We start from the raw sequence: 22,926 nt of genomic DNA, 5'->3' as shown, positions 1-22,926 counted from the left end.
GAAGTTTTAATCATTGAATATTTGTTCTATAAATTTTCGACCAGTCTGCGCTGTCGAAACATTATAGAACTGACATTAATATTCAACACTCTTGTGATCGAGTAACTGTTCAACTTTTTCGAGGAGGAATGCTGATAGAATTTTGTATGTAACGTGCAGAAATTAGGTCCCACGATAGCTACTTAAATCAGTCTTGTATCAGTGTCGTCGCCTTTCCTGTGCAGTGGATGAATTAGAGCGCATTTACAGTCTTCTGAATGTTTTTTGTCTGTCAAGCCTTCGTCATGATTTGTTCAGTTCTTTGAGGGAAGTTGTCCAAGATTTTTCAGTAGATATGTTCAGTGATAAATTACTTTACAAGTGGTCAGACGGTTTTGCCTTTTAGACAGCATGTCAGCAGGGCTTCACTTTCTAGCACTTTATTTTTAATATTTACGTTTCTGTGTCGTATATGTCCTTATGAACTTTTTTTTATTTTCTTCTAGAGGTAATGTGTCTTTAAAATGGGGCGTTCACTTTTTTAATTTCATTTGAATGTGAGTGGTAACTGATTCAATCACGTCAAATTGTAATAACTGTGGTCTGTGTGACCAAGTGTTATTTCGTCCTGATCTTATAGTGCAGCTGTCAATTAGACGAAAGTTAAATAGAAGTAAATGATAAGATGCTTTTTTAAAGGACTTTGTACAGTCCCTCACGCTTTGCAGCTACAATGAGTAGAAATGTATGTTCCAGTAAGGAGCGCAGCTAGGAGATGCAGACAACTCAGCAGAGATATGAACAAATATCACACAAACACATTGCAAGGTATCTTTACACATCCATTTTTGTTTGCAAAAATTGACATTGACCTTAACTTCTAAATAATTGTATTTCACTGATGCAATACAACAGCTAATTCTCTTACGTAAAAATAAGAGATTTAGAATTTCTATTGTGTCCTGCTGCCCTTCTTTATGAAGTGATTTTCTGCATTTATTCCACCTCGAGACCAGGGGGACATAATATTACACACTAAAAAGCGATAAAAATGTAAATAGTTGGAGAGCTTAAGAATTATTACAGCACTGTGTGATATAAAAATTAAATTTATATCTAGTACCCACGATGCGTAATTCACGCACTACGCCCTTTCGGAAGTGCATGAATACCTCCTGAGAAGAATTAATCCGGCTGTGAATGCAGTCACTCGTGAACTGTGGTTTTCACCTGTTCATCGCTTCTCAAATTCTTGCCTCTGGCGCCGTTCGAACACACGGAAGTTGCTCGATGTGCGGTCTAGGGAGAAATGGGGATTTTCCAGACATTCAAATTTAATATCACACGTTCGAACGGGCAGTAGGGGGACGAGCGTTACCTTGTTGCAACAAAACACCTCTTCATTACCGCTTGATTTTAGGACTAAGATGATTTCGTAACGGATACGAATTTGAATTATTGGTCCCCTGACCATGTAATGCCTCAAACTCATTTTGCAACCCAAAAGAGAATGAGAATTACTATTTTAGGCGACGGATGAGTGTGGATTGTTTAAAGTTTTAGCAAAGAGCAATGCTGCCATCCCCTTCTTGATTTTTTTCGTTTCTGGTTGGTGATAGTGCAAGCCGGTTTTATCTCCTATAACAGTTCTGTCCAGAAATCCATTGTCTTCGACCTGGAAATGACGCGAAGTTGTTCACGAGCATCAATGTTACGATCTCTCAATTCAGCAGTCATTTGACGTGGCATCCATCTTGGGGAAACCTTATTCAAACACAACACATCGAAAATAATATGCAACCAGCACTAACATACGAAATAGTGGCTGTTTCATGCACAGAAATACGCCTGTTTTCTTCCACAAGTTCTTCCACTGCCGCAGTGTTTTCTTCCGTCGATGAGCGTGAGACATGACCTGGGCATAGTGCGTCATTCGCAGAAGTTACGCCTCATTTAAAATTTCTGCACCATTCGTACAACTCGATGTTGGATCATAAACGAATCACAATACTGCTTTCATTCTGCGTCGTATCTACATATGTTTAGCAGCTTCACTGCTCAAAAAAGTTTATCACAAATCTCTGCTCAAACGAAAGCCGACGGTATGGAGGTCATCTTTACACTGGCACAGCTTGCTTTCCTATGCTGCAGCAACAAGCAGCGATTTGTTGATGATTTGTCGAAGTACAAGGCTAATTCCTGTGGACTACCAAATAGCTAGTCACACTTCTATGATTTTATTGCACATTTTGGCACGTTGAATCATCCTTATTCCTCCTTATTCTGCTCGAAGTGGGTGATATTTTCCTTGGGTAGATCTGGGTAATCGCTGCGACATCGACGCGAATTATTGGAGGCCGAGTTGACGAAAGACGCATACAAGAATAGAAAGAGACTGCAGTTTGAAGCTTTGTAATATCAGTCGAGCTGTAGCGCAGCTAAGTGGTGGTCACTTCGAACTGGAGCACCCAACTGATCATAAATGCTTCGAATGAGAAAAGTGTTTTCTGTTCCGTCTTTGACTTCCTCAGTCATAGTCATCTCCAATCTATAATGAAGCTCCTTTTCTCTCTCTTTCTCTGACTCTCTCTCTCTTCCTCTCTCACACATTACAATATTTTTAAACTCAGTCTCTGTTACATACTTGACTCTGCTCTTAAATGCGCATGGCGTCTGCGGCGTGACCTACTTGTACTATATGGGCTAGTTCCGTTACATTTCTTTTCAATGTGGCATTATGTACAAGAAATAAAATCATAAAACATCTATACGCAGACTGACTTTCTGATGCGCGCAGGAGTGTCGCCTGCGGAGTGGACGGACTACTGAGATGAAAAATCTTTTTCCTTTTTTCATGTTCTGTAAACAGGTATGTCAATAATTAACGTAGAAGTTTTCGTTTGCAGGAATGACCTTTGCAAACTGTTATGTACCCAGATCAATTAGCCATGTCTAGTTCTCGGAACAAGCAGGTTTTTGGGAGACTGTGGTTAGTGTTGACAGAACGTGCGAGACGTATAATAGGGTTAGTACGCCACATTCGCTCAACGACATTAACCAAGTAGCGCTGCCGGTCAAGTGCGAAGCTAATGCGATCTTTCCAAACTTTCGACTCCGTTTCGCTTGGTGCTATACTTATATCTTTTATATATTTTATAACGAACCTCCTTCGGGTGGAAGAGAGAACGCCGTGAATTCTTTACAATTTGATTAGAAATTAGTTAGCCTTAAGTTCTTCCGTGGTGCTTCATAAACGTAGCAATAGCTCCATTAATATCAAGTAGCGTGCAACGTGGTTCGTAAGGTTTTGATTTCTTTTAGCAATATCTGTAAGTAGTTTTACTAACTCCGAACTTAGATTAATAATGTTTTCAAGAACCCAACGCACTTCTCTGACGGTGTTTAGTACGTCTGCTGTTTGCAGTTGCCTACGGAGTGAAGGATGCAGTGTCAAGTTCTCTCGGAGAGCGATGTCCATAAGAAGGGTGACGTGTTCAGCTCTACTGGTCATTGTTACGTCAGGTCGATTCCATCTGAGTTATTATCATTGTTATGTCAGGTCGATTCCACCTGATGTATTACTATTATTGCTGACGCTAGGTTGCTAAATGAGCGGTTAGAGGGTTCACGCTTGTAACGAAACACATGTTCAAATTTGTTTGTATTAATGATTCTTTAAAAAAAATCCTCCACAGGTAATGTCGAATAAACCTGCAGAGTCTGGGAAAACCATGTAGTTTGTTTAGTGACATCGCCGCATAAACTAATCCTTGGATTCGGAACTAAATATCGACGGGAATTCGACGTTGGCGAGGCCTTGTCAGTATGATTATCATCAACGCTGTGTCATCTAATCATGACAGTTCGTCAGTGTGCTGTTCACATTACTGTGTACTTCCTTATGCATCACAAGGTTTGTGAAAGCAGAAGAAGATAAGGATACAATCCGAAGTCCTCTGGGGTGGGCCTAAGAAAAACTAAGCGATGAAAATTGGGAAAAGTGAGCAAAAACTCTTTATGTCTCACCAGTGCGCTAACGTACATGCAGATAGACTGGTATCGATTCAAAGAATCTCACTTTCTGCTTCCAACGTATACGAGCAGTTGCTTATTTCTGTGCGTTACCTTACGCCATTTGTACAGAAACTAATATCCTGCATAGCTCTGGTGTATACATCTCATAACGCTAAAATAAGAGTTTTTACAACTAAATATTGTAAGAAATTCCGAGCAGGAAAAACTAGTAGGAGGGTATGAAGAATGTGTTGATTATTATTTGTGTGTTTCTCTCTTCCTAATAATTATTCGACAATACCAACAGACGATCAGAATCCAGAAACAAGCTCTTAAATTTTAAGTTAAAATATTTAATTATGAAACCATTTTGTGCGAATATTGAACGCATACTGATAGAAGTGTATTCGATTGTAGAATCATGTAATCACGAAATTTCTGATCCTATAAACGTAATGTTCGTCACAGGATCCTCGCCAATACAATAAACCTTGCTTCAGTGCCTGTACCATTGATCAGTTAATAGAGAAATGATAATTTCTAGTGTGATAGCAGAATACCTGGGAAATTCATGGAAAAAAAATCAAGATATGTTCACTACTGTATTATGTTAAGTAGTGAGTGACTAAATGCAGTGAAAATTGTGCAACAGATGTGAAAAAACCATAGTAGTGAGATTTTAGAGGTCATACATCATAATTAGAGACGAATAACAATTACTCACAGTTTAGACTGACCATCTGAAGTTCAAAAGACAGACATAGAGCGCCGAATGTTGTAACTACGACCAGAGATTTACTAGTGAGAAGTGTACTATAAAGACACGTCTGTAGCGTCCTAGATGAGACTATACTGCAAAAGCGGACATAAGATAGAAGCAAACTGCTGCCTAACTGCTCGGCGGGTTGTGTTTTCATATACGTTCATTTAATTCCTATGGCATATTAAAAATGACGACATTGTGTAGCACAGTATGTCACATTCGATAGGAGAGGAACATCTATACCTTGAGAAGTCTATAAAATAATCGTTTCATTAAAAAGTAATTATACTGAGCATTGAAATCCGTGTAAGGTGCAAGTGTCACAGTCCACCGCTTCCGAAGCGAATGTTATTGTTCGACGTACCGTTGGCGTGCCGCCGTTGTTATTTTTCCGTTTTTCCGAGCTCTTTCGTGGAGCACGGAGACGGAGCAGGGCGATTTCATGAATGCTGAATGATGTGCCGCGCGGAGCCAACGATAACAGTGACCGGTCTCCGGACAGACCCCTAAGGGACACCAGATAAGCTGCTTATCGCGTCGGGTGACGCTCCGCCCCATATATATTCATGGGGGGCTCCTTGCCCGGAACTTTGCTTCCCAAACGTGTGCATGCTACGGTGACGTATCAGCGGAAACGTGTAAGAACTGCCCAATATATGCATGCTGTCGATAGCAAACGTGTTCGCATTTCCTTAATTCGCCTGTGTTCCTGTAAAGGGAAGGGACAAAAAGAAGAAAATAGCCGCACTTTATGAATGATAAGAAGGCGATGCCGTGCTACTATCAATTTCCATAAAGTGGTCACTGAGCGGTTATTCCGAGACTTTTTCTTGTAAACGACACGCAGTTTCCATGCAAAGTGAAGAATCTTGAGATGTTTATGCAGGGCCGCATTTGAATAAGCTGGGATGTCACGGCTGCGTCCAATGCAGGAAACACGGGATTGCTACAAGGTTTTTCTCAAGAGTGGTTTCCGATATGTGACATAAACCAAACAAAAAATAGTGCGAAACCAATCGATGCTTTGGATCAAAAACTAATATATATAGTTTTCACATGAAAAAATCATTATTCCTGAAAGTATTACAAGTGAAATTTTAAAACGTCCACACAAATAACGTCCTCGCAAAACAAAACAGGTGATCGAATTGAACAGTAGCTAACCGATAGATTTTTGGAGTGACGGTATTAAACTCTTGTAAAGAAGTGTTTGTGTTCTTGTTTTTCTTGAAGAATGGAATAAAACATCGAGTAATCATCTGTCTAGAGCTTCATTTCAAACAGGCACCATCAGGAGATATTTGTGATGGTTGTAGGAACTTCGTGTTTGGCAACAATAGCGAGTTGGATGAATCAGTATATTCTTACATGTCATATTTGTCTCGTTGAAACTCTCAAGAAACCTAATAAAAAAGCGAAGGTGGAAACTAATCAGAGAATAAGGTCGAGTGGATGAAAGACCAATTTTGTTCGTAACTGACTGTCTTTTTCTGAGTCACTGTGTACTTACACGTAACTGAGCACAAATCTCTCCATAACTTGTACCAGTTTTCCCATACTGACTTGTTTCAATGTCAAGAAAATTTCCGGGATCGGCTTTAAATGATTACTCTAGGAATATACCACAACAACCTACGTATCGTTAGCCGTCGCGTTCTCGTTTCCCCAGCACGGGGTCCCGGGTTCAATTCCCGGCGGGTCAGTGATGATTTTCACCTGCCTCGAGATGACTGGATGTTTGTGTTGTCCTGATCATTTCATCATCACTCATGCAAATTGCAAGGCTGGACTGAGAAAAGGTTGGTAATTTGTACGGGCACTGATAACCGCGCAGTTGAGCGCCTCACAATCCAAACACCATCATCATCACCTACGTATCGCTCACATAGGGATCGTGAAGATAAGATTACAATTACTACGCGCACAAAGGCATTCAAACATTCCTCCCTCACTCTATACATGAATGGAACAGGAAGAAATCCAAGTAACTGAAACACTGGGACGTAGTCTGCCATGCATCTGAAACTGGTTTGCAGAGTACGAATGTAGCTGTAATGAAACCGTGAGTTACAAGAAGAATATCACGTGCAGCGTTTCGAATTTCTTCTTCACTTTAAATTTTGTTAGCATTCTCACACAACTTTCGAGTGCTAATACCATATAGTTCTAGTATAACCTTCAACCCGCTTAGACAGGCAGTCCAAGGTACAGTGATATGTTAGCATTGTCAGATTTCACGGAAAAATCTTACCTCGAATGAGAAACGATCTTTCATCTGTCTCCATGTATCGTCCTCTTCTTTCTAATTTGTTGAGACATTCACATCTCTTTAGGTCTCCCATAGAAAATATCGTCTATTCATCTCTCTGTCTTAATGCATAAATTTTTCTCTATACAGCCAACTATTGTTAACAAATGCTGGAAGTATATCTACCTCCTCTGGTGGGCGTTGTGAATAGAAAAATATCTAGGCGCTGTTGGTATATTTGACACTTTGAGCCTCAGTGATTTCTGAAGTACGTGAGTTAAGGAGAATTGAGCTCTCATTGAAATATAAGGCCGAACGAGTCAGCCTTCAGAATTTGTGAAACGAACCCTGTCGTCCAGGACCTTTTACCACAAAGAGAGCAGATTCACCACGAGATGGGTAAATTCACAGGCGTCTAATGTACTGTAGTGTGCAAGTGAGACAGACCAGAACCTACGTCATTGGGAAACCCAGTAGAAGCCGTTTGTAGCCAAGGAGACGTAGCAGTGTTAAATATCGCGGACCTAAGACCAGCCATAAAGGGAAACATTTATGAAAACTATTTAAATCTGTAGTAATGCTGGAAATGAAGCCATGGTAATTTTAATGTACCATCCTTCATAAGTTCTCATGGTGGTCCCAATAAAACTCGAATATTGATCATATCTAAAATATTTCAGGATTTACTGTTAAAGTGAAATTCACAAGTTTTGTAACAAAGAACTGAATGCTGAAACCTGAACGCTTTAGTCGACTTTAAACGATCGAAATATCGTATATAGGCGCATCGTTAAAATGACAAATGTTGTAAATATCAACTCTGTAGCTTCATTTGTTTAAAAGATATAGTTAATTTAAATTATCAGTATTTTCAGTTAAGCATAATATCATCATTTCCTTCACACAAAACACGTTGAACGATGACAGCATGACACCTTATTGAATCATTAGGTAATAGAATGTTTGTTGTGAAGTTTAGTGCATAATACTTACTTTTGTTCTTTGCTTATTTATCAGAAAGCACATTGGTGCAAGGCTATGGCCGTGACATTCAAAGTTAAGAAGGATATTGTACTGGTTTTATGTAAAAGAATTTAATAATGGATGTTACTGTTATTTTATTTAGGACATGAAAGTGGTCAACCTTTGATTATATAAATATGTAAAAATGTGAAATAATATAGAATAAGCTGTAGCAAACCTGATGGATGGCTTCAGGAAAGGGAACTGCGCTAGTCAGCTGACGGCTATGTACGGCGCGCGGGAAGCGCAGCCGGGGACGTGGAGAGAGACAGAGTGCTGGGACAGACGCAAAAGCGGACAGTGCGGCTGGATACACGAATAGGTACAGTTTGGATTGAGACGCGAAAGCGGATAGTCGTTCTTTAGGCAGCTAGAAAGTGATACGACTTAGAAAATTTCACGTTGTGTTTTATCGTGGGACTTAAGTCTCCGAGAGGTGAGCAGCTGAGCTCCTTGTGTTAACTCTGACTTTTCGCGTAGATAACTTGTATTTCGCTATGAGATTCTGAATGCTCTAACTATGTCTTTCGCTATTAGTTTTCTTTCTGAGCAAGCATTATTCCAACCAAATCGCAACTGTGTGGCCTACATCATTTATAGGTCGTTAATTTAGTTCCCAATATTATTATTACTGTTACTATGTGTTATGTTCACTTTGTATTTCACAAACTTGCCACCAGTCAGACAAATTAACCAAAGCGTCACAAGTGTCTAATTTAGGGCGTGTAATGCGACACGTGTGATTCAAACCCTAGAAGAGTTTGAACCAAGACAATTCGACGAAGTTGAACCGCATGTGAATCCAAACATCTTTGGAATGCTAGCTCGCAAGTATCAGTACCTTTCGAGTGAAACCACCGGTGCTGTTGCACGACAGAGACCAGTTGTGCACTTCTAGGAACGTAGTGCACAGCAACAGCTGCTTGTAGCATTCAAAGCAACGGGTTATCGTATTGAGGAGATTATTCACAGTGAAAGTAAGTATATCTGAAGGCATTGTATTGTAAATTTGAGTTTGCACTACAGCTCTTATGAATGGCTTCGGCAGGAAACCACTCGGCTTGTATGTACTTTTATAACTAACTTTGTAATTGGATGCAAATTTATTAAATTTTATGCCTGTTTTTTGCTTTCTGTTTATGATTATAAAGTCTTTTAGATCTTATGTTTTCATAGAAGCTTAGAGACGTCATCCATGATCTAATCATCCGTCTTTTATAAGAAGAAATTCCGAGTATGTAGGATTCAAAGAAATCTGAGGCAGAATGTGATCCTGAGGATCCTTTTGTGAATGTTCTCCATCAGCTAAGTACATAAGGAACATCGCCTTCTTTGCCAGCTCCTGAACTAATCACTCGAAATGCAGTTCATGACGATCTTTAGCCCGACAGTGAACGTGAGGCTGTCATGATATCCTCACAAATAAGAATATCTACACTGTACAAATTAGCAGCTATGCATGGCTTGTGTGAATAGCTCGGAAGGAATGTCGATGTAAGCTGCGAACCGCCCGCCCGGCTGGCCGTGCGGTCTATCGCACCGCTTCCCGAGCGGGAAGGCGTGCCGCTCGCCGGTACGGACCCACCCGGCGGATTAGTGTGGAGGTCCGGTGTGCCGGCCAGCCCGTGGATAAGGCGGTTTTCTATCTGCCTGGGTGAATGCAAGCTGGTTATCCCTCATTGCGCAACAGTTACACCACGTCGGCTATTGCAGTGCAAACTCTCTCTCCAAGTACGCGAACACCATAATTGCTCTACCACGCAGACATTGGGGTTACACTCGTCTGGAATGAAACATTCCCGGGAGCGTCCGCTAGGGGCCGAACCGCACAATATCCCTAAGTTCGATGTGGAACAGTGTTGTGGTAAGTGGACTGCTGTAGCCTGTTGTGGCGTTGTGTACCACTGAGGGCTACTGGGGCGACGAAGCCTCTTCGTCGTTTCTAGGCCTCCCACAGGAACAGATTGAAGGTTGATAACTCCACTTTCCAGTGGTTCCAAAGTGAAACCACCTCGATAAAACAACCGATTGTTTCCTTTTTGAGGATTTCTTGTTCACTTCGTTGCTTACGACGACAGTGGAGGTCAATTTTGTGCAAAATTTTAAATCTATATTTTTGTCTCATATTGTTTGGACATAAAGTGTTAAAAGAGGACCTGAGAATATTTAGTTCCGATGTGTCAAACGTCGAACCATTGTGGTTAAAAATGATAGACGCAACAAAATGCCATGTAAGTGCATTCCCAGTAAAGTAATAAAAGATGGAAAAGAACAAACCTGGTTTCATGATTTCATTCGGAGATTTTTTTGCTCTCATTTCAAGAGAGACAGCACGGGTGTCACTATAGTTTAGTTTACAGCAACTCGTTTGCCCTAACAAGGGTCATGCGTCAAAAGTACAACACTTTTTCAAACAGATTCTGGTGAGACAGCTGTGAGAGAATCCTAAGAAGCTCTTATGAACGGTAAGGTCAAAGAAAAGACCCATATCCTCCAATCTGTCTATCGTGGATCCCGCCCTGGGGTTTAAATTAAAAACGGAAAGTGAAACACGTATGTAATGTAGCAGCGATGGTGAGGCATGATAAAATCTTTGACCAGAGAGCCTAGTCTGCGCTTGACCGCGAGAGAGTTCTGTGGCAGTCGAGTTACGAGACAGTTCAGTTGCGGGTTAGCAGTTGTGTGTGAGCAGTCGGCGGGCGTCGACATGGCACTCTGGTCAAGATTCAGGACAAGGTATATTATTTCTAAATAAGGTAATGAAGCAGCATTGCGCTCAACTAATGATGTAAATTAACTGTAACTAATTTGTGCAAGAATCGCCCCAATAACAATTTAGTTTTCAAAGCAATTTTTTAACAAAGAATTCTTTAATGAAAGAAATATTTCCCTTGCTATTCCTTAGAGAAAAGTTTCCCTTAAATTCAAAATTTTTGCAATGAATTTCCTCCAAGCTATGGCGAAAAATAAGAGCAGATGCAGTTTTACTAAGGTAAGAATTTCAGCTTAATTAGTGAACAGGGCCTAAGACTGACATTTCGGTCTATTTGTGTTTTCATTGTCACTGAGATTTTATTATCACTGAATTGACTTTCATTTTTTTTGTGAGGAACTTATACTTGGGTCAGATAGCTAGTTTTCATTTAATTGTCATTGTCTTTAAATTTATTTGCTGGGAGGTTACATTAAGTTGTATTCTAGTTAACGTTCAATTATTGTGTTTCAAAATTTCTCTGGGGAGCTTACACTTAGCCCTATGTCCATTTACATTTGAGTAATATCCTTCTTTATTATTTGCGGGGAGGTTACACTTGGCGACATCCGGTCCAGGATCGTATTTCGTTGAGAATCTTCTGATACGTAGCCAGATATCTGCTCTTATTTGCTTAAATATAATTAGGATTTGGCGCAACGCTTTTACTAATTTGTGAATTTCTTTCCTCAGATCATCGGCAATTCTTTGCTCTGTTGTATTTGTGTTTTTTGCTTTTGCATTGTGCTTATTTCTTTTGTGAGTAATTGTGACTACTGTAAAAATGCCGCGAAAGACTATGAATAGTGTATCGCGAGGTATTATGAATAAATTTACCGACTTAAACAACGTAACCGATAGTAATTGTGACACGCAGTGTAATGATGACAATCCTGCGTTCACTGACAATCAGTGCGTTCCAACCACTAATAATGATGTAGATCTTAATGATGAACAAACGAACTCGGTTATGTCCTCTGTTGATTAGACGACAATCGATGACGCGGAACGCTCTATTGTAATGAGCGCTGCCCAGCTTAACACAATCGGTTTACTAAATTCACGTGACGAACACACAAATTTGTCTAATGAAAATGAACAGGATACTGAAAGTACGAGGGATTTATTTAATTCCGAAATAGTGTCTGACAGTGTACATCCGACTGATAAACGTTTTTGTAAATTACAGAATGACCAAATGGTCACACAAAACGAGACAATTCCAGATCCACCATTAATTAGCACAGAGAATAGAAATGCTAATTTTGGCTCAGATCAAATTATGGCACTATTGCTGCAACGAATTAACCAAATTATTGAAAAACAAGACAAACAGAGTGAAGATAACATACAATTTAAAGACAATTTCAGACAACAGAATGAAAAACAAGACAGTCTTAAAGAAGATCTCAAACAAGAACTTAGTGAGCAGAACAAACACTTAAATGAAAAATTAGACAACAATTCTAGGCAGCTTAGTGAACAAATTAGAGCCGTTGCCGCGCAGTGTCATGACACCAAGGAACAGTTACGCGAGGAAATTGAGGCTTGTTCAAAGAAAAGTAGCGAAGAAATTAGATCTGTTGCTCAGGAATTAAAGGATATGCAAACAGTTACAACAGAAACACTTAGAGAAGAAATTAGCGCAGTCGGTAAACAATGCTCTGAAAAGGCTACACAATTACGCGACGAGTTTAAAGCAATGACAGCAGAACTTTCGCGCACAATGGATGAAAAGATTGACGCGAAATTCGAACAACAGAACACTCAAATTAACGAACGTCTTAGTCTTCACATACAAAACAGTGATACGCGTTTCCACAAATTCATACAGGATCAAAATAAAGTAAAACGACAAGTAATGGAAACAATCACAGCACAGAGACAGGAAGACAAACGTAAAATGTTTGCAAAAGCAAAAACATACGTAGACAAAAATATTACTACAGTGTCCGACAAAATTAATACTATCGAACAGTTGAACGCGGAATTACGTGATGAAATTTCTGATCTTAAATCAAAAACAGATACACACGCAGTAGATATTCAAACAGTGACAGACAGATTCGAACAATTAGAACTAACACAGGATTGCGATTTCATCAAAGCTGATGTTAAAAAACTGAAAGAAACTACACGTAAGTTGCAAAAACAGATTAATGCGTCTGATTCTAAAACCGATGGTCAGGTAAAAATACTGACTGAAAAATGTGATGAACTGGCCAGTCGTATTGACGTTATTGAAACTAATAATGATAACAAATCAGACGATACTTCACCGGTTTCATTTAACCAAACACCTGAATTTCAAAATCTACAGCAGACAATTAATGAGATCGATTCGTCTAATAACACGTTGCGTAGAAAACTGTCAACTTTACAGCAAGAAGTGACACAGATGAAAAATATTTCAGTAAATAACACATCACAGCAGACGCCACCTTGCGAACATTTGTCAGACCCACGCAGTGCGTATAATCTAGGTAATCAACAGAGAGTATACGACTTAGATTCCGAACAGACACAGACAAATAGATTCTCTTACAATACAGAACCTGTTCCGTCATATAGAGACGATAATTTTGATTAAAAACATTTTCTGTCAGTGAGAAAGTTTAAAGTGTTTAAAAATGACAGAACACAGATTCACCCACTGGATTGGATACAACAATTTAGCTTTGCTTTTCCACCGACTTGGCCCGTAACACATAAACTTGAATTTATTTGCAGTTTTTTGGAAGGCGAACCGGCAACTCGTATGAGACCGATCGCGAGACAATGATACTCCGTAGAAGAATTCCAGAATGCTTTTCTGTCAGCGTATTGGTCGAAGACGACACAGCGCGGAATAAAAGATCAGTTAATTAGTTTACCAAATTATGAGAACTCAAATTTTCCCAGTGTTACGCAACTTTTTGAGCATATGGTCCAACAAAACCAGTACCTAAGTGAACCGTACAGTGAATCTGCACTTATACAATTATGCATTTCTAAATTACCACGATCATTAAGAGTGTCACTTCTAACGGGTCAGCAAAAAGAAAACATTTCGGCATTCAGAGATCTTTTACAGCTCTTGGAAGTACTACAATCTGATTATTCTTTTGTAAACAAAAATTTTTCGTATAATTATCATGGCCAACAAACTTACAGTAATTACGATCAGTCACGTAGTTTCAATAGCAAAAGTAACAGACGCTTTAGGAACGACAACCACCAGAACTTTTATAGCAGGCAAAATTTTAATTATCGGTATCGTCAAAATTATGAGCAACAGGAACCACATTTTAGTAACAATAGACGTTTTCCACCACAACAGCATGAAAGTCAGCCGGTTAGCATACCTAACCAACAATGGAATGCACAAGGTCGACCAGGCTTTAATGTTTCGCCGCGTGCACGTCTAGTCCCAGATCCAACAAATAGTAACGCACGGCAGCAAGGAAACAACTACGTACAGAAAACACAGTATTTCAATTCCTATCGCAATGCACCGTATAGGAATGACCATTATGACAGACGTAAAAATAATGAGGACAATTTTGAGGGTACATCTAACAACAGTCGGTCATACCAACAGCAGAATTATCCGCAAGAACCTATTCTCATGAATGAACCCGACAGTAGGTATCATCCAGAGCGTAACACGTCTGGAAGAAGTAATAGAACAGTTCAAATAGTAGAAATGCCACAACATCCTCCTGACAATAATAACACGTCAGATAGGATTTGACTAGATACAGTACAGGTCGCATCTTCCAGTAATACATGCACTAATTTTGACACGCAGAATGTTGTTCATGAAAATGTAATTACTTTTGACGACATACGAGACACTCTTTTGCAGGAAAGACCACTCGTTCAAAAGACCATTACACATCCTGTTATCGAAATTAAAATTGGTTCATCAAAATTTTCAGCAGTAATCGATTCTGGATCACCTATGTCAGTTATAAATGAGGAAACTTTTAACGAGTGTAACAAAGAGAATACCTATCCTACATTACCATTAGGCAAAACGAAAGTGAAAGGAATAGTATCGAGTAAAGGAGTAGACGTTAAATGACAGACACATTTATCATTTTGTATCGCAGGTCACACATTTCACTCAAATTTTTGGATTGTTCCTTTATTGACAACAGACGTTATTTTAGGTACTAATTTTCTCGTAGAACACGACGCAGTGGTTGATTTTCAGAATTCGTATTTAAAGTTGAAGGATGAAAATGTGCAATTGGCTTTAGAGTTTCAGCACTCATTATCGGCAGAAGAGGAAACAATTAATTGTATACAGGTCATTTCCGTGTTACGTAACATAGACTGTAATTCCGCATTGTTCACAGACACGTACGTACATAACTATAATACTCCGGACGAAGCTGACTACGACGTAATGGAGATGATTTCCGATAAAGTTAAACAAAGCAGTGCAAATACAGACGACGAACGAACGCAATTACACAAAATTCTTTTACAGCAAGCCCCAGTTTTTGACAACATTCCTGGTACTATGTCCGGATTTATGTATGAATTTCAAGTCAAACAGCACGACACATTTAAAGCTAAGCATTATCCTATTCCATATATTCATAGAGAACAAGTTCAAAAAGAATTTCAGGATATGCTTGACCAAGGAATTATAGAACCGGCAGTTAGTCCGTACATAAACCCGGTACATATTGTTAAGAAAAAAGATGGCTCACTTCGCCTCGTACTTGATTCACGTCACATCAATGACATAATTATTAATGAAACACATCGACCACAGACACTAGACGAACTTCTACAAAAATTTCATGGTACGGCTATTTATTCCACACTAGATTTGAAATCGGGATTTTGGCAAATTCAACTCCATTCGAATTGCAGAAAATACACAGCCTTTCTCTGATTTGGCGACTGTTATCAATTTTGTAAACTACCGTTCGGCTTAACAATTTCTTCTGCTGCTTTTATTCGCGGTTTGAACACAATACTTCCGACAGAACTTAAAGACAAAATTACGACGTAGGTAGACGACATTCTTATCGCAGAAGCTAACTGGTCTGAACACAATATGATTCTTGAACGACTGTTACAAGCTTTTCATGCACAAGGACTCACAGTTAACCTCAGTAAATCGCATTTTGGTTAAACTTCTATAAAATTTCTTGGACAGCAGAAGGCATTGCACCTGATCCGGAAAGACTTCAAGCTATACGTGATATTACTGTTCCTACAACGAAGAAGCGATTACGCAGTTTTTTGGGCTAAATTAACTTTTTTCGTAAATTTATTCATCACTCTGCTTTAGACACACCTAGATTATGCCATTTAACAGGTAAAAACAGTATTTGGTCTTGGGATAAGCAAGCACATTCTGAATTTGTGAACCTGAAACATGCTTTGTTGAATGCTCCACTTTTATCGCACCCAGATCTTACCAGAAATTTTTCCATTGCCACCGACAGTTCCAACACCGCTTTAGGGGTACATATTTTTCAGGAAATTGAAGAAGATGGTTGTACAGTAATTAAAAACATCGCATTTGCAAGCCGCATTTTGTCGCCTGCTGAACGAAATTATTCCGTTACAGAACTGGAAACGTTATGTGTTGTATGGGCTTTTACGAGATTTCGGCACTTTCTTTATGGCAGACATACCACCGTTTACACGGATCACAGAGCGATACAATTTTTACGTTCAGCTAAATTTACTCACGACAGGTTAAGTAGATGGAAACGTTATTTACAAGAATTTAATTTTACGATTGTCCACATACCCGGCACACAAAATGTTATAGCAGACGCACTATCGCGTTCTCTCAGCAACAATCAGCAAGACGTAGCAACCAACTTCTGCAAAGCAAATTTCAGTGTCATGTACATTCAGCAAGTTGCATTTGAAAATTTTATTTCATCGTCATTACAGGACATAGCACGAGAGCAAAGTAAAGACAATGTGTGGAAAGAAATTAAACACCTTTGGCAAGGTAAGAATAATGTTAAGATTAGGAACCACTACACAGTACGCAATGACATTCTGTTTCGCCGCTCTCATCCTGACAGCAACAATCGGTTATTATGCATTCCTGACGAACTGGTTAATAAATTAATATGGTATACTCATTTAAGTTATGCACATTACGGAGCCAGAAAATGTTTTTTTATACTGAGACAGAACTGTTATTTTACCAACATGGAAAAACGTATACGACGAGTTTTAGCGTCATGTAAAATTTGCCAGAAAGCTAAGTCAGACACCACTTCACATATTCCTCCATTATATCCCATTGTACCTGTTAAATTAAGACATATGGCCGCAGTAGACATTTTTGGTCCAATTCCGAGAACTAATAGAGGTTATTGCCACATCTTTGTCGCTGTTGAACTCACTTCAAAATTTGTTACTTTCACTCCGTTACGCAAAGCTACTGCTAAAACTGTTTCGAAAGCATTTGTAAAACATTTTCTATTTCATGTAGGGCATGTGATGAAAGTAATTTCTGACAATGGATCACAATTTCGTTCTGCGATATGGACACGCATGTTAAGAGCTAGAAACATTTCTCCGATCTATATATCCAAGTACCATGCTTCTTCGAACCCTTGTGAACGACTAATGAAAGAAATTGGTAAACTGTGTAGAATATACTGCCACAAATGACATATTGACTGGGATACTCACATACTCTCATTCCAAGATGTAATTAATTCCATTCCAAATGAATCCACTATGCTATCTCCGTCTGTTATACTGAAAAACGTTGAACCACCAAACAAAATTAAAGAATTAGTAAACTTCCCTACCTGTCGTCGACTAAGACACCACGAAATAATTGACATTGCGCTGAACAACATCAAACGTGCCGCAGAGCGCCGGAGAAGACAGCAAAAACAGGTTTGTACACGCCGAGACTTTCGCGTGGGACAGAAGATATTAGTACGTACACACTATTTATCCAGCAGAATAAAAGGTAAGTGCAGTAAATTTGAACATCTGTACGCAGGTCCATATCGGATTCGCAGCATTCCTCACCCCAATGTTGTACACGTCGAAACTTTGAGAACCAGAAAAAGTAAGGGGAACCACCATGTATACAGTGTTAAACCCTTTATTGAATGGAACGACTTTATGATGTAACATGCTATGATGCCATTGACTAATCCTTATGACCACTTATGCAATTATATTCACGTGACTAATTACTGTTGATTATCGCATTTTTTCTTGGCAAGTGCCCGGCAAGGTAAGGTTAGCAGGTCGCTCTTCTTGTCGTTACACATCAGACCGTGCTGATTTTTCATTTTTTTAATGTATGTACGATTGTTTTCATATTTTGTTTGTATGCACTGTGAAATAGCTAAGACATAGTAAACACCAGTTGACTTTGACATTTTTGCTTTATGATATCTCAACATCGTGACTGTTTTACATTTTTTTTTTTTTTTTTGCTGCTGCATTGTGATATTCTCTGTACATTTTTGCCTTTGAACACTGTCTATGCTTTTGACATATTACGTTTTCTGTCATGTTATGCTGTATGCTTAATTGTGTCACCATTAACCAGTCATTATTTAATGGGTATATGATTTAAATGCAAGACATTAATCTTTGTTCATCATTTTTAGAAAGAAATAACGTGTAAAGGAAATAAATTAAACAGAAATGGGAATTTCACCTACGCAATAAACGAAAGAAGGTGCAATAACTTTATGAGGAAGAGTAAATGGATCAGGATTAACAAGCATTAACAAGAATATACTATACTCATCGTAGAATAGCAGTCTTAACTAATTTTTTCTTTCAGAATACAAGGCGATTAATGCAAGCTGTCAGACAGAACTACACATCTTAGTTTTAGTGATGGAATATGCTACAGATAAGGAATAGTTGTGTAATGAGTAATGAAGTGATTTCTTTTTGCAGATGATAATGAATGCTGATGAAGAGTAAAGATGAAGAATATGCTAGTATGAATAATGAAGTTTTTCTTTACAGGTGATGATAATAATGAAGTTAAGAATATGGATAATGAAGTTTTTCTTTACAGATGAGGATGATGTTGAAGTTTATGTATTTATGCATGTAGTTATTTATGTATTTGTTGCAGTTTGTTTTGACAGTATGTTTTATATCGTATGGTATGATGACTGAAGGTTTTAGAATTGACAGCTATGGAACACATTTTATACACATTTCACTACCAGTTAATTAGAAGTTCACTACTTTTCAGCATAGTATGCGTTTCTTCTTTCAGCTCAATAATCCATTTTGTATTTTTTCCAGGAGAAGCCTTTCATGATACACTCCTGGAAATTGAAATAAGAACACCGTGAAATCAGTGTCCCAGGAAGGGGAAACTTTATTGACACATTCCTGGGGTCAGATACATCACATGATCACACTGACAGAAGCACAGGCACATAGACACAGGCAACAGAGCATGCACAATGTCGGCACTAGTACAGTGTATATCCACCTTTCGCAGCAATGCAGGCTGCTATTCTCCCATGGAGACGATCGTAGAGATGCTGGATGTAGTCCTGTGGAACGGCTTGCCATGCCATTTCCACCTGGCGCCTCAGTTGGACCAGCGTTCGTGCTGGACGTGCAGACCGCGTGAGACGACGCTTCATCCAGTCCCAAACATGCTCAATGGGTTACAGATCCGGAGATCTTGCTGGCCAGGGTAGTTGACTTACACCTTCTAGAGCACGTTGGGTGGCACGGGATACATGCGGACGTGCATTGTCCTGTTGGAACAGCAAGTTCCCTTGCCGGTCTAGGAATGGTAGAACGATGGGTTCGATGACGGTTTGGATGTACCGTGCACTATTCAGTGTCCCCTCGACGATCACCAGTGGTGTACGGCCAGTGTAGGAGATCGCTCCCCACACCATGATGCCGGGTGTTGGCCCTTTGTGCCTCGGTCGTATGCAGTCCTGATTGTGGCGCTCACCTGCACGGCGCCAAACACGCATACGACCATCATTGGCACCAAGGCAGAAGCGACTCTCATCGCTGAAGACGACACGTCTCCATTCGTTCCTCCATTCACGCCTGTCGCGACACCACTGGAGGCGGGCTGCACGATGTTGGGGCGTGAGCGGAAGACGGCCTAACGGTGTGCGGGACCGTAGCCCAGCTTCATGGAGACGGTTGCGAATGGTCCTCGCCGATACCCCAGGAGCAACAGTGTCCCTAATTTGCTGGGAAGTGGCGGTGCGGTCCCCTACGGCACTGCGTAGGATCCTACGGTCTTGGCGTGCATCCGTGCGTCGCTGCGGTCCCGTCACAGGTCGACGGGCACGTGCACCTTCCGCCGACCACTGGCGACAACATCGATGTACTGTGGAGACCTCACGCCCCACGTGTTGAGCAATTCGGCGGTACGTCCACCCGGCCTCCCGCATGCCCACTATACGCCCTCGCTCAAAGTCCGTCAACTGCACATACGGTTCACGTCCACGCTGTCGCGGCATGCTACCAGTGTTGAAGACTGCGATGGAGCTCCGTATGCCACGGCAAACTGGCTGACACTGACGGCGGCGGTGCACAAATGCTGCGCAGCTAGCGCCATTCGACGGCCAACACCGCGGTTCCTGGTGTGTCCGCTGTGCCGTGCGTGTGATCATTGCTTGTACAGCCCTCTCGCAGTGTCCGGAGCAAGTATGGCGGGTCTGACACACCGGTGTCAATGTGTTCTTTTTTCCATTTCCAGGAGTGTAGTTACTAAACTTGTTGCTTATTAAGCCTATACTAGTACTTGCATTTTTTTTTACCCACTTTTGTCACAACCTTGCCACAGCTGACTCATGACGAATGACGTTACACATTTTTCATTTACAGGAACAACCCAGAGGCAATTTTTTTTTTCTTCTTGCTTTCCTTTATAATTACCCAAAGCAATGCCATGCTAACTATCTAGCACAGAAACAAAAAAAAAAAGTATTACCAGTCCCAAATAATGTTACTAGATTAAGAGAATTATGAATAATACTGATCAGCTCTGAATAGTATGTCACTTCAGTAATGACTTCTTAATGATAAATATATATATATAAAATAATGCTTTGTAAATGGCTAATAACTGCCACTGTTTATTGTAATGAGACTACTTATAATGCCCATGATTATTAATGCTATGATTGTAATCAACTGATTTTTAATAATGACTTCTTAATGATCTGAATAATACTGAATGATGAACAATGTTTTATACTATTCAGTACTTGCTGGCCACTGAGTGCCAATAATTAATATAACTAAATGAATTATGACTTTTCATATTTTAGTAACTGGCCACTGAGTGCCAATAATTAATATAACTAAATGAATTATCACTTTTCATATTTTGCTAACTGGCCACTGAGTGCCAATAATTAATGTCACTAAATGAATTATGTTATTAATTATGCCATTAATTAGCTCCTGTTTTCAATGATGACTTTTCATGTTCTATAACTGGCCACTGAGTGCCAATAATTAATGTAACTAAATGAATTATGTTATTAATTATGCCATTAATTAGCTCCTGTTTTCAATGATGACTTTTCATGTTCTATAACTGGCCACTGAGTGCCAATAATTAATGTCACTAAATGAATTATGTTATTAATTATGCCATTAATTAGCTACTGTTTTCAATGATGACTTTTCATGTTCTATAACTAGCCACTGAGTGCCAATAATTAATGTCACTAAATGAATTATGTTATTAATTATGCAATTAATTAGCTCTTGTTTTCAATGATGACTTTTCATGTTTTGGTATCTGGCCAATGAGTGCCAATAATTTGTATATCTCAATGTATTATGTTAATGCTAAGCCAATTATTGACTCTCCTTTTCAATGAAGACTTCTGATGAACATTATTCTGTCATACTAAATATGCTTTGTAACTGGCCAAAGACTGCCACTGTTTATTGTAATACGATTACCCATGATGCCAATAATTTAATTTTATGAACATTATTCTGTAATACTAAATACATGGTACAGAAATGTTCAATAACTAAGCTATGAACGCCGCAAACTACTAATGTAATTCCTAATCAAGACTAGTCTGTGACTTAATGTCCTTCACCTTCTGACCTAACTACCTGGAATTACTGTAATATCCATTTGTTCTGTCCATCCTCATGATCATGGAGCACTATATTTGGTTTTTGCACTAATTCTACGTTGGTGTGCCTTGTAAGAGTGTGGTGTTGACACGACATGCTGTCCACCACCGTGAGCGATGAAGACGTTGGTCCCACTGTTTGGTGTACCTGATGTACTGCCAAAATGATAACATGGAAGATTACTACAACATTTCAGTGTCTTGGCTACGCTGATAAATACTAATGGAAAAAGAACTTCAAATTGTGTCACTTGGTGCTGTACTTCTGTGGAAAGATATGGACTTTCAGAGCAGCTATGTGCAGACTAAGTGCTACACCCATGATGCAATCCTTCCCATTCCTATCCTAATGCTTGTAACATGGAAAAAAAAAATTTTGCTAACATGGTTTGTATTCATGACCTATACATTTTTTTTGATTTGATGATATGTTCTAAACTACAGTGCATGTGCACTCATGTCACTTGTCAACATGATTTTTTGCCATTCTGTTTACTTGTTCTGAAAATGCTAAAGAATTTTCAGTGCGTGTGCACTTTGTTATCTATCAAATAATTAGTATATACATTTTTCTGATTTGCTGATATGTTTTGTACTCATTTTGTCTTTGTCTGATATATTTTGTACTCGGTGCGTGTGCACCACTTTTAATTTATGTACTACATTTGAATGTTCTGTAAATTGTAAAAATAGATTAATTAAAGAAAAAATTTCTTGCAATGGCAAGTCCAAATGACTCACCATCGCTGCCAAATTTTTGCCCCCCCCCCCCCCCCCCCAGTGGAGGATTATGAAACACTTATGTAATGTAGCAGCGATGGTGAGGCATGATAAAATCTTTGACCAGAGAGCCTAGTCTGCACTTGACCGCGAGAGAGTTCTGTGGCAGTCGAGATACGAGACAGTTCAGTTGCGGGTTAGCAGTTGTGTGTGAGCAGGCGGCGGGCGTCGACATGGCACTCTGGTCAAGATTCAGGACGAGGTATATTATTTCTAAATAAGGTAATGAAGCAGCATTGCGCTCAACTAATGATGTAAA

The sequence above is a fragment of the Schistocerca americana genome, chromosome 8, assembly GCF_021461395.2.
Source record: "Schistocerca americana isolate TAMUIC-IGC-003095 chromosome 8, iqSchAmer2.1, whole genome shotgun sequence".
Classification (NCBI taxonomy): Eukaryota; Metazoa; Arthropoda; class Insecta; order Orthoptera; family Acrididae; genus Schistocerca; species Schistocerca americana.
The sequence above is the reverse complement of the archived record's forward strand: the minus strand, read 5'-3'. Positions refer to the sequence as shown.